General features: G+C 47.2%; 32 pseudogenes; all 32 read right to left on the reverse strand.

The window, feature by feature from the left end:
• Positions 1-4: 4 nt before the first annotated feature.
• On the reverse strand, positions 5-180 carry LOC143761547 (U2 spliceosomal RNA; annotated as a pseudogene).
• Positions 181-357: 177 nt separating this feature from the next.
• Positions 358-533, reverse strand: LOC143763116 (U2 spliceosomal RNA; annotated as a pseudogene).
• A 177-nt stretch (positions 534-710) lies between these two features.
• On the reverse strand, positions 711-886 carry LOC143818902 (U2 spliceosomal RNA; annotated as a pseudogene).
• Positions 887-1,063: 177 nt separating this feature from the next.
• LOC143760337 (U2 spliceosomal RNA) lies at positions 1,064-1,239 on the reverse strand (annotated as a pseudogene).
• Positions 1,240-1,416: 177 nt separating this feature from the next.
• On the reverse strand, positions 1,417-1,592 carry LOC143762005 (U2 spliceosomal RNA; annotated as a pseudogene).
• Positions 1,593-1,769: 177 nt separating this feature from the next.
• On the reverse strand, positions 1,770-1,945 carry LOC143818903 (U2 spliceosomal RNA; annotated as a pseudogene).
• A 177-nt stretch (positions 1,946-2,122) lies between these two features.
• LOC143760339 (U2 spliceosomal RNA) lies at positions 2,123-2,298 on the reverse strand (annotated as a pseudogene).
• Positions 2,299-2,471: 173 nt separating this feature from the next.
• LOC143762500 (U2 spliceosomal RNA) lies at positions 2,472-2,651 on the reverse strand (annotated as a pseudogene).
• Positions 2,652-2,828: 177 nt separating this feature from the next.
• Positions 2,829-3,004, reverse strand: LOC143761877 (U2 spliceosomal RNA; annotated as a pseudogene).
• A 177-nt stretch (positions 3,005-3,181) lies between these two features.
• Positions 3,182-3,357, reverse strand: LOC143762604 (U2 spliceosomal RNA; annotated as a pseudogene).
• A 177-nt stretch (positions 3,358-3,534) lies between these two features.
• On the reverse strand, positions 3,535-3,710 carry LOC143818713 (U2 spliceosomal RNA; annotated as a pseudogene).
• Positions 3,711-3,887: 177 nt separating this feature from the next.
• Positions 3,888-4,063, reverse strand: LOC143761559 (U2 spliceosomal RNA; annotated as a pseudogene).
• A 177-nt stretch (positions 4,064-4,240) lies between these two features.
• LOC143763117 (U2 spliceosomal RNA) lies at positions 4,241-4,416 on the reverse strand (annotated as a pseudogene).
• Positions 4,417-4,593: 177 nt separating this feature from the next.
• On the reverse strand, positions 4,594-4,769 carry LOC143818904 (U2 spliceosomal RNA; annotated as a pseudogene).
• Positions 4,770-4,946: 177 nt separating this feature from the next.
• On the reverse strand, positions 4,947-5,122 carry LOC143760340 (U2 spliceosomal RNA; annotated as a pseudogene).
• Positions 5,123-5,299: 177 nt separating this feature from the next.
• Positions 5,300-5,475, reverse strand: LOC143762006 (U2 spliceosomal RNA; annotated as a pseudogene).
• Positions 5,476-5,652: 177 nt separating this feature from the next.
• On the reverse strand, positions 5,653-5,828 carry LOC143818905 (U2 spliceosomal RNA; annotated as a pseudogene).
• A 177-nt stretch (positions 5,829-6,005) lies between these two features.
• On the reverse strand, positions 6,006-6,181 carry LOC143760341 (U2 spliceosomal RNA; annotated as a pseudogene).
• A 177-nt stretch (positions 6,182-6,358) lies between these two features.
• On the reverse strand, positions 6,359-6,534 carry LOC143761730 (U2 spliceosomal RNA; annotated as a pseudogene).
• A 177-nt stretch (positions 6,535-6,711) lies between these two features.
• LOC143761879 (U2 spliceosomal RNA) lies at positions 6,712-6,887 on the reverse strand (annotated as a pseudogene).
• Positions 6,888-7,064: 177 nt separating this feature from the next.
• Positions 7,065-7,240, reverse strand: LOC143762615 (U2 spliceosomal RNA; annotated as a pseudogene).
• Positions 7,241-7,417: 177 nt separating this feature from the next.
• Positions 7,418-7,593, reverse strand: LOC143761230 (U2 spliceosomal RNA; annotated as a pseudogene).
• Positions 7,594-7,770: 177 nt separating this feature from the next.
• LOC143759877 (U2 spliceosomal RNA) lies at positions 7,771-7,946 on the reverse strand (annotated as a pseudogene).
• Positions 7,947-8,123: 177 nt separating this feature from the next.
• Positions 8,124-8,299, reverse strand: LOC143760342 (U2 spliceosomal RNA; annotated as a pseudogene).
• Positions 8,300-8,476: 177 nt separating this feature from the next.
• LOC143762007 (U2 spliceosomal RNA) lies at positions 8,477-8,652 on the reverse strand (annotated as a pseudogene).
• Positions 8,653-8,829: 177 nt separating this feature from the next.
• Positions 8,830-9,005, reverse strand: LOC143818907 (U2 spliceosomal RNA; annotated as a pseudogene).
• A 177-nt stretch (positions 9,006-9,182) lies between these two features.
• Positions 9,183-9,358, reverse strand: LOC143760412 (U2 spliceosomal RNA; annotated as a pseudogene).
• A 175-nt stretch (positions 9,359-9,533) lies between these two features.
• Positions 9,534-9,711, reverse strand: LOC143759445 (U2 spliceosomal RNA; annotated as a pseudogene).
• Positions 9,712-9,888: 177 nt separating this feature from the next.
• LOC143760716 (U2 spliceosomal RNA) lies at positions 9,889-10,064 on the reverse strand (annotated as a pseudogene).
• Positions 10,065-10,238: 174 nt separating this feature from the next.
• Positions 10,239-10,417, reverse strand: LOC143761391 (U2 spliceosomal RNA; annotated as a pseudogene).
• Positions 10,418-10,593: 176 nt separating this feature from the next.
• Positions 10,594-10,770, reverse strand: LOC143762265 (U2 spliceosomal RNA; annotated as a pseudogene).
• A 177-nt stretch (positions 10,771-10,947) lies between these two features.
• On the reverse strand, positions 10,948-11,123 carry LOC143761331 (U2 spliceosomal RNA; annotated as a pseudogene).
• Between the last annotated feature and the right edge of the window lie 2,917 nt (positions 11,124-14,040).

A 14,040-nucleotide genomic window follows, 5' to 3' on the forward strand; every position in this document is an offset into this window, starting at 1 on the left:
TGCATAACCACACCCTCCATCCCCATTGTGACAGCACGTGAAGGTTCCGTGCGACAAAGCAAGCTCCATTTCCAGCTCCCTATTCCAAAAATCTATTTAATATATGGTCCCCAAATAGGGGACGTATCAGATAAGAACAGACACTACACTTGATCTTGAGCCATTTGGCCGAGAAGCGATGATCAGAAATGGTTTGCCACTTGGGCCGCACCAAGGCCTACAACCGAAACCCACTGTGGAGACATAGCAAAAGATTGCCGCAGGGAAGACATTTTCCAAAAACTCTGGAAGCTCTGTAGATGACAGTTCTGCGGTGTGCGTGTGTTCAAGCTGTGCACAACGCGTTTTGAATCTGCATAACCACACCCTCCATCCCCATTGTGACAGCACGTGAAGGTTCCGTGTGACAAAGCAAGCTCCATTTCCAGCTCCCTATTCCAAAAATCCATTTAATATATGGTCCCCAAATAGGGGACGTATCAGATAAGAACAGACACTACGCTTAAACTTGAGCCATTTGGCCGAGAAGCGATGATCAGAAATGGGTTGCCACTTGGGCCGCACCAAGGCCTAAAACCGAAACCCACTGTGGAGACATAGCAAAAGATTGCTGCAGGGAAGACATTTTCCAGAAACTCTGGAAGCTCTGTCGATGACAGTTCTGCGGTGTGCGTGTGTTCAAGCTGTGCACAACGCGTTTTGAATCTGCATAACCACACCCTCCATCCCCATTGTGACAGCACATGAAGGTTCCGTGCGACAAAGCAAGCTCCATTTCCAGCTCCCTATTCCAAAAATCTATTTAATATATGGTCCCCAAATAGGGGACGTATCAGATAAGAACAGACACTACGCTTGATCTTGAGCCATTTGGCCGAGAAGCGATGATCAGAAATGGTTTGCCACTTGGGCCGCACCAAGGCCTACAACCGAAACCCACTGTGGAGACATAGCAAAAGATTGCCGCAGGGAAGACATTTTCCAGAAACTCTGGAAGTTCTGTAGATGATAGTTCTGCGGTGTGCGTGTGTTCAAGCTGTGCACAACGCGTTTTGAATCTGCATAACCACACCCTCCATCCCCATTGTGACAGCACGTGAAGGTTCCGTGCGACAAAGCAAGCTCCATTTCCAACTCCCTATTCCAAAAATCTATTTAATATATGGTCCCCAAATAGGGGACGTATCAGATAAGAACAGACACTACGCTTGATCTTGAGCCATTTGGCCGAGAAGCGATGATCAGAAATGGTTTGCCACTTGGGCCGCACCAAGGCCTACAACCGAAACCCACTGTGGAGACATAGCAAAAGATTGCCGCAGGGAAGACATTTTCCAGAAACTCTGGAAGTTCTGTAGATGATAGTTCTGCGGTGTGCGTGTGTTCAAGCTGTGCACAACGCGTTTTGAATCTGCATAACCACACCCTCCATCCCCATTGTGACAGCACGTGAAGGTTCCGTGCGACAAAGCAAGCTCCATTTCCAGCTCCCTATTCCAAAAATCTATTTAATATATGGTCCCCAAATAGGGGACATATCAGATAAGAGCAGACACTACGCTTGATCTTGAGCCATTTGGCCAAGAAGCGATGATCAGAAATGGTTTGCCACTTGGGCCGCACCAAGGCCTACAACCGAAACCCACTGTGGAGACATAGCAAAAGATTGCCGCAGGGAAGACATTTTCCAGAAACTCTGGAAGCTCTGTCGATGACAGTTCTGCGGTGTGCGTGTGTTCAAGCTGTGCACAACGCGTTTTGAATCTGCATAACCACACCCTCCATCCCCATTGTGACAGCACATGAAGGTTCCGTGCGACAAAGCAAGCTCCATTTCCAGCTCCCTATTCCAAAAATCTATTTAATATATGGTCCCCAAATAGGGGACGTATCAGATAAGAACAGACACTACGCTTGATCTTGAGCCATTTGGCCGAGAAGCGATGATCAGAAATGGTTTGCCACTTGGGCCGCACCAAGGCCTACAACCGAAACCCACTGTGGAGACATAGCAAAAGATTGCCGCAGGGAAGACATTTTCCAGAAACTCTGGAAGTTCTGTAGATGATAGTTCTGCGGTGTGCGTGTGTTCAAGCTGTGCACAACGCGTTTTGAATCTGCATAACCACACCCTCCATCCCCATTGTGACAGCACGTGAAGGTTCCGTGCGACAAAGCAAGCTCCATTTCCAACTCCCTATTCCAAAAATCTATTTAATATATGGTCCCCAAATAGGGGACGTATCAGATAAGAACAGACACTACGCTTGATCTTGAGCCATTTGGCCGAGAAGCGATGATCAGAAATGGTTTGCCAATTGGGCCGCACCAAGGCCTACAACCGAAACCCACTGTGGAGACATAGCAAAAGATTGCCGCAGGGAAGACATTTTCCAGAAACTCTGGAAGCTCTGTAGATGACAGTTCTGCGGTGTGCATGTGTTCAAGCTGTGCACAACGCGTTTTGAATCTGCATAACCACACCCTCCATCCCCATTGTGACAGCACGTGAAGGTTCCGTGCGACAAAGCAAGCTCCATTGCCAGCTACCTATTCCAAAAATCCATTTAATATATGGTCCCCAAATAGGGGACGTATCAGATAAGAACAGACTCTACGCTTGATCTTGAGCCATTTGGCCGAGAAGCGATGATCAGAAATGGTTTGCCATTTGGGCCGCACCAAGGCCTACAACCGAAACCCACTGTGGAGACATAGCAAAAGATTGCCGCAGGGAAGACATTTTCCAGAAACTCTGGAAGCTCTGTAGATGACAGTTCTGCGGTGTGCGTGTGTTCAAGCTGTGCACAACGCGTTTTGAATCTGCATAACCACACCCTCCATCCCCATTGTGACAGCACGTGAAGGTTCCGTGCGACAAAGCAAGCTCCATTTCCAGCATCCTATTCCAAAAATCCATTTAATATATGGTCCCCAAATAGGGGACGTATCAGATAAGAACAGACTCTACGCTTGATCTTGAGCCATTTGGCCGAGAAGCGATGATCAGAAATGGTTTGCCACTTGGGCCGCACCAAGGCCTACAACCGAAACCCACTGTGGAGACTTAGCAAAAGATTGCCGCAGGGAAGACATTTTCCAGAAACTCTGGAAGCTCTGTAGATGACAGTTCTGCGGTGTGCGTGTGTTCAAGCTGTGCACAAAGCGTTTCGAATCTGCATAACCACACCCTCCATCCCCATTGTGACAGCACGTGAAGGTTCAGTGTGACAAAGCAAGCTCCATTTCCAGCTCCCTATTCCAAAAATCCATTTAATATATGGTCCCCAAATAGGGGACGTATCAGATAAGAACAGACACTACGCTTGATCTTGAGCCATTTGGCCGAGAAGCGATGATCAGAAATGGTTTGCCACTTGGGCCGCACCAAGGCCTACAACCGAAACCCACTGTGGAGACATAGCAAAAGATTGCCGCAGGGAAGACATTTTCCAGAAACTCTGGAAGCTCTGTCGATGACAGTTCTGTGGTGTGCGTGTGTTCAAGCTGTGCACAACGCGTTTTGAATCTGCATAACCACACCCTCCATCCCCATTGTGACAGCACGTGAAGGTTCCGTGCGACGAAGCAAGCTCCATTTCCAGCTCCCTATTCCAAAAATCCATTTAATATATGGTCCCCAAATAGGGGACGTATCAGATAAGAACAGACACTACGCTTGATCTTGAGCCATTTGGCCGAGAAGCGATGATCAGAAATGGTTTGCCACTTGGGCCACACCAAGGCCTACAACCGAAACCCACTGTGGAGACATAGCAAAAGATTGCCGCAGGGAAGACATTTTCCAGAAACTCTGGAAGCTCTGTAGATGACAGTTCTGCGGTGTGCGTGTGTTCAAGCTGTGCACAACGCGTTTTGAATCTGCATAACCACACCCTCCATCCCCATTGTGACAGCACGTGAAGGTTCCGTGCGACAAAGCAAGCTCCATTTCCAGCTCCCTATTCCAAAAATCTATTTAATATATGGTCCCCAAATAGGGGACGTATCAGATAAGAACAGACACTACACTTGATCTTGAGCCATTTGGCCGAGAAGCGATGATCAGAAATGGTTTGCCACTTGGGCCGCACCAAGGCCTACAACCGAAACCCACTGTGGAGACATAGCAAAAGATTGCCGCAGGGAAGACATTTTCCAAAAACTCTGGAAGCTCTGTAGATGACAGTTCTGCGGTGTGCGTGTGTTCAAGCTGTGCACAACGCGTTTTGAATCTGCATAACCACACCCTCCATCCCCATTGTGACAGCACGTGAAGGTTCCGTGTGACAAAGCAAGCTCCATTTCCAGCTCCCTATTCCAAAAATCCATTTAATATATGGTCCCCAAATAGGGGACGTATCAGATAAGAACAGACACTACGCTTAAACTTGAGCCATTTGGCCGAGAAGCGATGATCAGAAATGGGTTGCCACTTGGGCCGCACCAAGGCCTAAAACCGAAACCCACTGTGGAGACATAGCAAAAGATTGCTGCAGGGAAGACATTTTCCAGAAACTCTGGAAGCTCTGTCGATGACAGTTCTGCGGTGTGCGTGTGTTCAAGCTGTGCACAACGCGTTTTGAATCTGCATAACCACACCCTCCATCCCCATTGTGACAGCACATGAAGGTTCCGTGCGACAAAGCAAGCTCCATTTCCAGCTCCCTATTCCAAAAATCTATTTAATATATGGTCCCCAAATAGGGGACGTATCAGATAAGAACAGACACTACGCTTGATCTTGAGCCATTTGGCCGAGAAGCGATGATCAGAAATGGTTTGCCACTTGGGCCGCACCAAGGCCTACAACCGAAACCCACTGTGGAGACATAGCAAAAGATTGCCGCAGGGAAGACATTTTCCAGAAACTCTGGAAGTTCTGTAGATGATAGTTCTGCGGTGTGCGTGTGTTCAAGCTGTGCACAACGCGTTTTGAATCTGCATAACCACACCCTCCATCCCCATTGTGACAGCACGTGAAGGTTCCGTGCGACAAAGCAAGCTCCATTTCCAACTCCCTATTCCAAAAATCTATTTAATATATGGTCCCCAAATAGGGGACGTATCAGATAAGAACAGACACTACGCTTGATCTTGAGCCATTTGGCCGAGAAGCGATGATCAGAAATGGTTTGCCACTTGGGCCGCACCAAGGCCTACAACCGAAACCCACTGTGGAGACATAGCAAAAGATTGCCGCAGGGAAGACATTTTCCAGAAACTCTGGAAGTTCTGTAGATGATAGTTCTGCGGTGTGCGTGTGTTCAAGCTGTGCACAACGCGTTTTGAATCTGCATAACCACACCCTCCATCCCCATTGTGACAGCACGTGAAGGTTCCGTGCGACAAAGCAAGCTCCATTTCCAGCTCCCTATTCCAAAAATCTATTTAATATATGGTCCCCAAATAGGGGACATATCAGATAAGAGCAGACACTACGCTTGATCTTGAGCCATTTGGCCAAGAAGCGATGATCAGAAATGGTTTGCCACTTGGGCCGCACCAAGGCCTACAACCGAAACCCACTGTGGAGACATAGCAAAAGATTGCCGCAGGGAAGACATTTTCCAGAAACTCTGGAAGCTCTGTCGATGACAGTTCTGCGGTGTGCGTGTGTTCAAGCTGTGCACAACGCGTTTTGAATCTGCATAACCACACCCTCCATCCCCATTGTGACAGCACATGAAGGTTCCGTGCGACAAAGCAAGCTCCATTTCCAGCTCCCTATTCCAAAAATCTATTTAATATATGGTCCCCAAATAGGGGACGTATCAGATAAGAACAGACACTACGCTTGATCTTGAGCCATTTGGCCGAGAAGCGATGATCAGAAATGGTTTGCCACTTGGGCCGCACCAAGGCCTACAACCGAAACCCACTGTGGAGACATAGCAAAAGATTGCCGCAGGGAAGACATTTTCCAGAAACTCTGGAAGTTCTGTAGATGATAGTTCTGCGGTGTGCGTGTGTTCAAGCTGTGCACAACGCGTTTTGAATCTGCATAACCACACCCTCCATCCCCATTGTGACAGCACGTGAAGGTTCCGTGCGACAAAGCAAGCTCCATTTCCAACTCCCTATTCCAAAAATCTATTTAATATATGGTCCCCAAATAGGGGACGTATCAGATAAGAACAGACACTACGCTTGATCTTGAGCCATTTGGCCGAGAAGCGATGATCAGAAATGGTTTGCCAATTGGGCCGCACCAAGGCCTACAACCGAAACCCACTGTGGAGACATAGCAAAAGATTGCCGCAGGGAAGACATTTTCCAGAAACTCTGGAAGCTCTGTAGATGACAGTTCTGCGGTGTGCATGTGTTCAAGCTGTGCACAACGCGTTTTGAATCTGCATAACCACACCCTCCATCCCCATTGTGACAGCACGTGAAGGTTCTGTGCGACAAAGCAAGCTCCATTGCCAGCTCCCTATTCCAAAAATCCATTTAATATATGGTCCCCAAATAGGGGACGTATCAGATAAGAACAGACTCTACGCTTGATCTTGAGCCATTTGGCCGAGAAGCGATGATCAGAAATGGTTTGCCATTTGGGCCGCACCAAGGCCTACAACCGAAACCCACTGTGGAGACATAGCAAAAGATTGCCGCAGGGAAGACATTTTCCAGAAACTCTGGAAGCTCTGTAGATGACAGTTCTGCGGTGTGCGTGTGTTCAAGCTGTGCACAACGCGTTTTGAATCTGCATAACCACACCCTCCATCCCCATTGTGACAGCACGTGAAGGTTCCGTGCGACAAAGCAAGCTCCATTTCCAGCATCCTATTCCAAAAATCCATTTAATATATGGTCCCCAAATAGGGGACGTATCAGATAAGAACAGACTCTACGCTTGATCTTGAGCCATTTGGCCGAGAAGCGATGATCAGAAATGGTTTGCCACTTGGGCCGCACCAAGGCCTACAACCGAAACCCACTGTGGAGACTTAGCAAAAGATTGCCGCAGGGAAGACATTTTCCAGAAACTCTGGAAGCTCTGTAGATGACAGTTCTGCGGTGTGCGTGTGTTCAAGCTGTGCACAAAGCGTTTCGAATCTGCATAACCACACCCTCCATCCCCATTGTGACAGCACGTGAAGGTTCAGTGTGACAAAGCAAGCTCCATTTCCAGCTCCCTATTCCAAAAATCCATTTAATATATGGTCCCCAAATAGGGGACGTATCAGATAAGAACAGACACTACGCTTGATCTTGAGCCATTTGGCCGAGAAGCGATGATCAGAAATGGTTTGCCACTTGGGCCGCACCAAGGCCTACAACCGAAACCCACTGTGGAGACATAGCAAAAGATTGCCGCAGGGAAGACATTTTCCAGAAACTCTGGAAGCTCTGTCGATGACAGTTCTGTGGTGTGCGTGTGTTCAAGCTGTGCACAACGCGTTTTGAATCTGCATAACCACACCCTCCATCCCCATTGTGACAGCACGTGAAGGTTCCGTGCGACGAAGCAAGCTCCATTTCCAGCTCCCTATTCCAAAAATCCATTTAATATATGGTCCCCAAATAGGGGACGTATCAGATAAGAACAGACACTACGCTTGATCTTGTGCCATTTGGCCGAGAAGCGATGATCAGAAATGGTTTGTCACTTGGGCCACACCAAGGCCTACAACCGAAACCCACTGTGGAGACATAGCAAAAGATTGCCGCAGGGAAGACATTTTCCAGAAACTCTGGAAGCTCTGTAGATGACAGTTCTGCGGTGTGCGTGTGTTCAAGCTGTGCACAACGCGTTTTGAATCTGCATAACCACACCCTCCATCCCCATTGTGACAGCACATGAAGGTTCCGTGCGACAAAGCAAGCTCCATTTCCAGCTCCCTATTCCAAAAATCTATTTAATATATGGTCCCCAAATAGGGGACGTATCAGATAAGAACAGACACTACACTTGATCTTGAGCCATTTGGCCGAGAAGCGATGATCAGAAATGGTTTGCCACTTGGTCCACACCAAGGCCTACAACCGAAACCCACTGTGGAGACATAGCAAAAGATTGCCGCAGGGAAGACATTTTCCAGAAACTCTGGAAGTTCTGTAGATGATAGTTCTGCGGTGTGCGTGTGTTCAAGCTGTGCACAACGTGTTTTGAATCTGCATAACCACACCCTCCATCCCCATTGTGACAGCACGTGAAGGTTCCGTGCGACAAAGCAAGCTCCATTTCCAACTCCCTATTCCAAAAATCTATTTAATATATGGTCCCCAAATAGGGGACGTATCAGATAAGAACAGACACTACGCTTGATCTTGAGCCATTTGGCCGAGAAGCGATGATCAGAAATGGTTTGCCACTTGGGCCGCACCAAGGCCTACAACCGAAACCCACTGTGGAGACATAGCAAAAGATTGCCGCAGGGAAGACATTTTCCAGAAACTCTGGAAGTTCTGTAGATGATAGTTCTGCGGTGTGCGTGTGTTCAAGCTGTGCACAACGCGTTTTGAATCTGCATAACCACACCCTCCATCCCCATTGTGACAGCACGTGAAGGTTCCGTGCGACAAAGCAAGCTCCATTTCCAGCTCCCTATTCCAAAAATCTATTTAATATATGGTCCCCAAATAGGGGACATATCAGATAAGAGCAGACACTACGCTTGATCTTGAGCCATTTGGCCAAGAAGCGATGATCAGAAATGGTTTGCCACTTGGGCCGCACCAAGGCCTACAACCGAAACCCACTGTGGAGACATAGCAAAAGATTGCCGCAGGGAAGACATTTTCCAGAAACTCTGGAAGCTCTGTCGATGACAGTTCTGCGGTGTGCGTGTGTTCAAGCTGTGCACAACGCGTTTTGAATCTGCATAACCACACCCTCCATCCCCATTGTGACAGCACATGAAGGTTCCGTGCGACAAAGCAAGCTCCATTTCCAGCTCCCTATTCCAAAAATCTATTTAATATATGGTCCCCAAATAGGGGACGTATCAGATAAGAACAGACACTACGCTTGATCTTGAGCCATTTGGCCGAGAAGCGATGATCAGAAATGGTTTGCCACTTGGGCCGCACCAAGGCCTACAACCGAAACCCACTGTGGAGACATAGCAAAAGATTGCCGCAGGGAAGACATTTTCCAGAAACTCTGGAAGTTCTGTAGATGATAGTTCTGCGGTGTGCGTGTGTTCAAGCTGTATACAACGCGTTTTGAATCTGCATAACCACACCCTCCATCCCCATTGTGACAGCACGTGAAGGTTCCGTGCGACAAAGCAAGCTCCATTTCCAACTCCCTATTCCAAAAATCTATTTAATATATGGTCCCCAAATAGGGGACGTATCAGATAAGAACAGACACTACGCTTGATCTTGAGCCATTTGGCCGAGAAGCGATGATCAGAAATGGTTTGCCACTTGGGCCGCACCAAGGCCTACAACCGAAACCCACTGTGGAGACATAGCAAAAGATTGCCGCAGGGAAGACATTTTCCAGAAACTCTGGAAGCTCTGTCGATGACAGTTCTGCGGTGTGCGTGTGTTCAAGCTGTGCACAACGCGTTTTGAATCTGCATAACCACACCCTCCATCCCCATTGTGACAGCATGTGAAGGTTCCGTCCGACGAAGCAAGCTCCATTTCCAGCTCCGTATTCCAAAAATCCATTTAATATATGGTCCCCAAATAGGGGACGTATCAGATAAGAACAGACACTACGCTTGATCTTGAGCCATTTGGCCGAGAAGCGATGATCAGAAATGGTTTGCCACTTAGGCCTCACCAAGGCCTACAACCGTAACCCACTGTGGAGACATAGCAAAAGATTGCCGCAGGGAAGACATTTTCCAGAAACCCTGGAAGCTCTGTAGATGACAGTTCTGCGGTGTGCGTGTGTTCAAGCTGTGGACAACGCATTTTGAATCTGCATAACCACACCCTCCATCCCCATTGTGACAGCACGTGAAGGTTCCGTGCGACAAAGCAAGCTCCATTTCCAGCTCCCTATTCCAAAAATCTATTTAATATATGGTCCCCAAATAGGGGACGTATCAGATAAGAACAGACACTACGCTTGATCTTGAGCCATTTGGCCGAGAAACGATGATCAGAAATGGTTTGCCACTTGGGCCGCACCAAGGCCTACAACCGAAACCCACTGTGGAGACATAGCAAAAGATTGCCGCAGGGAAGACATTTTCCAGAAACTCTGGAAGCTTTGTCGATGACAGTTCTGCGGTGTGCGTGTGTTCAAGCTGTGCACAACGCGTTTTGAATCTGCATAATCACACCCTCCATCCCCATTGTGACAGCACGTTAAGGTTCCGTGCGACAAAGCAAGCTCCATTTCCAGCTCCCTATTCCAAAAATCCATTTAATATATGGTCCCCAAATAGGGGACGTATCAGATAAGAACAGACACTACGCTTGATCTTGAGCCATTTGGCCGAGAAGCGATGATCAGAAATGGTGTGCCATTTGGGCCGCACCAAGGCCTACAACCGAAACCCACTGTTGAGACATAGCAAAAGATTGCCGCAGGGAAGACATTTTCCAGAAACTCTGGAAGTTCTGTAGATGACAGTTCTGCGGTGTGCGTGTGTTCAAGCTGTGCACAACGCGTTTTGAATCTGCATAACCACACCCTCCATCCCCATTGTGACAGCAAGTGAAGGTTCCGTGCGACAAAGCAAGCTCCATTTCCAGTTCCCTATTCCAAAAATCTATTTAATATATGGTCCCCAAATAGGGTACGTATCAGATAAGAACAGACACTACGCTTGATCTTGAGCCATTTGGCCGAGAAGCGATGATCAGAAATGGTTTGCCACTTGGGCCGCACCAAGGCCTACAACCGAAACCCACTGTGGAGACATAGCAAAAGATTGCCGCAGGGAAGACATTTTCCAGAAACTCTGGAAGCTCTGTAGATGACAGTTCTGCGGTGTGCGTGTGTTCAAGCTGTGCACAACGCATTTTGAATCTGCATAACCACACCCTCCATCCCCATTGTGACAGCACGTGAAGGTTCCATGCGACAAAGCAAGCTCCATTTCCAGCTCCCTATTCCAAAAATCTATTTAATATATGGTCCCCAAATAGGGGACGTATCAGATAAGAACAGACACTACGCTTGATCTTGAGCCATTTGGCCGAGAAGCGATGATCAGAAATGGTTTGCCACTTGGGCCGCACCAAGGCCTACAACCGAAACTGTTGTGAATTCGCTTTTTGCTCCCTCTAGTGGTTACTAGTTTTTTGACTCTGGTTTTTCTGTCATTCCTTTTATCCGCACCTGGGTCGTTAGTTAGGGGTGTTGCTATTTAAGCTCCCTGGACCTTCAGTTCAATGCCTGGCAACGTAGTTATCAGAGCTAGTCTGCTGTGCTCTTGTCTACTGATCCTAGTTCCAGTTATATCAGCTAAGTCTGCCTTTTTGCTTTTTGCTTTTTGTTTTGGTTTTGTATTTTTGTCCAGCTTGTTCCAAATCTATATCCTGATCTTTGCTGGAAGCTCTAGGGGGCTGGTGTTCTCCCCCCGGACCGTTAGACGGTTCGGGGGTTCTTGAATTTCCAGTGTGGATTTTGATAGGGTTTTTGTTGACCATATAAGTTACCTTTCTTTATTCTGCTATCAGTAAGCGGGCCTCTCTGTGCTAAACCTGGTTCATTTCTGTGTTTGTCATTTCCTCTTACCTCACCGTTATTATTTGTGGGGGGGCTTCTATCCAGCTTTGGGGTTCCCTTCTCTGGAGGCAAGAAAGGTCTTTGTTTTTCCTCTACTAGGGGTAGTTAGATTCTCCGGCTGGAGCGTGTCATCTAGAATCATCGTAGGAATGATCCCCGGCTACTTCTAGTGTTGGCGTTAGGAGTAGATATATGGTCAACCCAGTTACCACTGCCCTATGAGCTGGTTTTTTGTATTCTGCAGACTTCCACGTTCCTCTGAGACCCTCGCCATTGGGGTCATAACAGTTTGCCAGGCCAGTATTAAATGTTTAATGCATTGCAGAAGAGGGATTATAAGAAAGAAGATTCTGAGTTTTGTTTTTTTTTTTCCTTCTTCCCCTTTACCTCAGAGTGGCTATGCTTGCTGCAGACATGAATGTCCAGACCTTGATTACAAGTGTGGACCAGCTGGCTACTCGTGTGCAGGGCATACAAGACTATGTTATCAGAAATCCTAGGTCAGAACCTAAAATACCGATTCCTGAACTGTTTTCCGGAGACAGGTTTAAGTTTAGGAATTTCGTGAATAATTGTAAATTGTTTTTGTCCCTGAGACCCTGTTCATCTGGAGACGCTGCTCAGCAAGTAAAAATTGTTATTTCGTTCTTACGGGGCGACCCTCAGGATTGGGCGTTTTCGCTGGCGCCAGGAGATCCGGCATTGGCTGATATTGATGCGTTTTTTCTGGCGCTCGGTTTGCTTTATGAGGAACCCAATCTTGAGATTCAGGCAGAAAAGGCCTTGCTGGCTATGTCTCAGGGACAGGACGAGGCTGAAGTGTATTGCCAAAAATTTCGGAAATGGTCCGTGCTGACACATTGGAACGAGTGTGCACTGGCCGCTAATTTTAGAAATGGCCTTTCTGAAGCCATTAAGAATGTTATGGTGGGTTTTCCCATTCCCACAGGTCTGAATGATACTATGGCACTGGCTATTCAAATTGACCGGCGGTTGCGGGAGCGCAAAACCGCAAATTCCCTCATGGTGTTGTCTGAACAGACACCTGATTTAATGCAATGTGATAGAATCCTGACTAGAAATGAGCGGAAAATTCATAGACGCCGGAATGGCTTGTGCTACTACTGTGGTGATTCTACACATGTTATCTCAGCATGCTCTAAACGTATAGCTAAGGTTGTTAGTCCTGTCACCGTTGGTAATTTGCAACCTAAATTTATTCTGTCTGTAACTTTGATTTGCTCACTGTCGTCTTATCCTGTCATGGCGTTTGTAGATTCAGGTGCTGCCCTGAGTCTTATGGATCTGTCATTTGCTAAGCGCTGTGGTTTTACTCTTGAACCATTGGAAAATCCTATTCCTCTCAGGGGTATTGATGCTACGCCATTGGCAGCAAATAAACCGCAGTATTGGACACAAGTTACCATGTGCATGACTCCTGAACACCGCGAGGTGATACGTTTCCTGGTTTTACATAAAATGCATGATTTGGTTGTTTTAGGGCTGCCATGGTTACAGACCCATAATCCAGTCCTGGACTGGAAGGCTATGTCAGTCTCAAGTTGGGGCTGTCGTGGTATTCATGGGGATTCCCTGCCTGTGTCTATTGCTTCTTCTACGCCTTCGGAAGTTCCTGAGTATTTGTCTGATTATCAGGATGTCTTCAGTGAGTCTGAGTCCAGTGCACTGCCTCCTCATAGGGACTGTGACTGTGCTATAGATTTGATCCCTGGCAGTAAATTTCCTAAGGGAAGACTGTTTAATCTGTCGGTACCCGAACATACCGCTATGCGTTCATATATCAAGGAGTCTCTGGAGAAAGGACATATTCGTCCGTCTTCTTCCCCTCTTGGTGCGGGATTCTTTTTTGTGGCAAAAAAGGACGGATCTTTGAGGCCTTGTATTGATTATCGGCTTTTAAATAAGATCACTGTCAAATTTCAGTATCCTTTACCGCTGTTGTCTGACTTGTTTGCCCGGATTAAGGGTGCCAAGTGGTTCACCAAGATAGACCTTCGTGGTGCGTACAACCTTGTGCGCATTAAGCAAGGTGATGAATGGAAAACCGCATTCAATACGCCCGAAGGTCATTTTGAGTACTTGGTGATGCCTTTTGGGCTCTCCAATGCGCCTTCAGTTTTTCAGTCCTTTATGCATGACATCTTCCGGAAGTATCTGGATAAATTTTTGATTGTTTATCTGGATGATATTTTGGTTTTTTCTGATAATTGGGATTCACATGTGGAGCAGGTCAGGTTGGTCTTTAAAATTTTGCGTGAAAATTCTTTGTTTGTCAAGGGCTCAAAGTGTCTCTTTGGTGTACAGAAGGTTCCCTTTTTGGGGTTCATTTTTTCCCCTTCTGCTGTGGAGATGGACCCAGTCAAGGTCCGAGCTAT

This window comes from Ranitomeya variabilis, chromosome 3 (assembly GCF_051348905.1).
Source record: "Ranitomeya variabilis isolate aRanVar5 chromosome 3, aRanVar5.hap1, whole genome shotgun sequence".
NCBI classification, from domain to species: Eukaryota; Metazoa; Chordata; class Amphibia; order Anura; family Dendrobatidae; genus Ranitomeya; species Ranitomeya variabilis.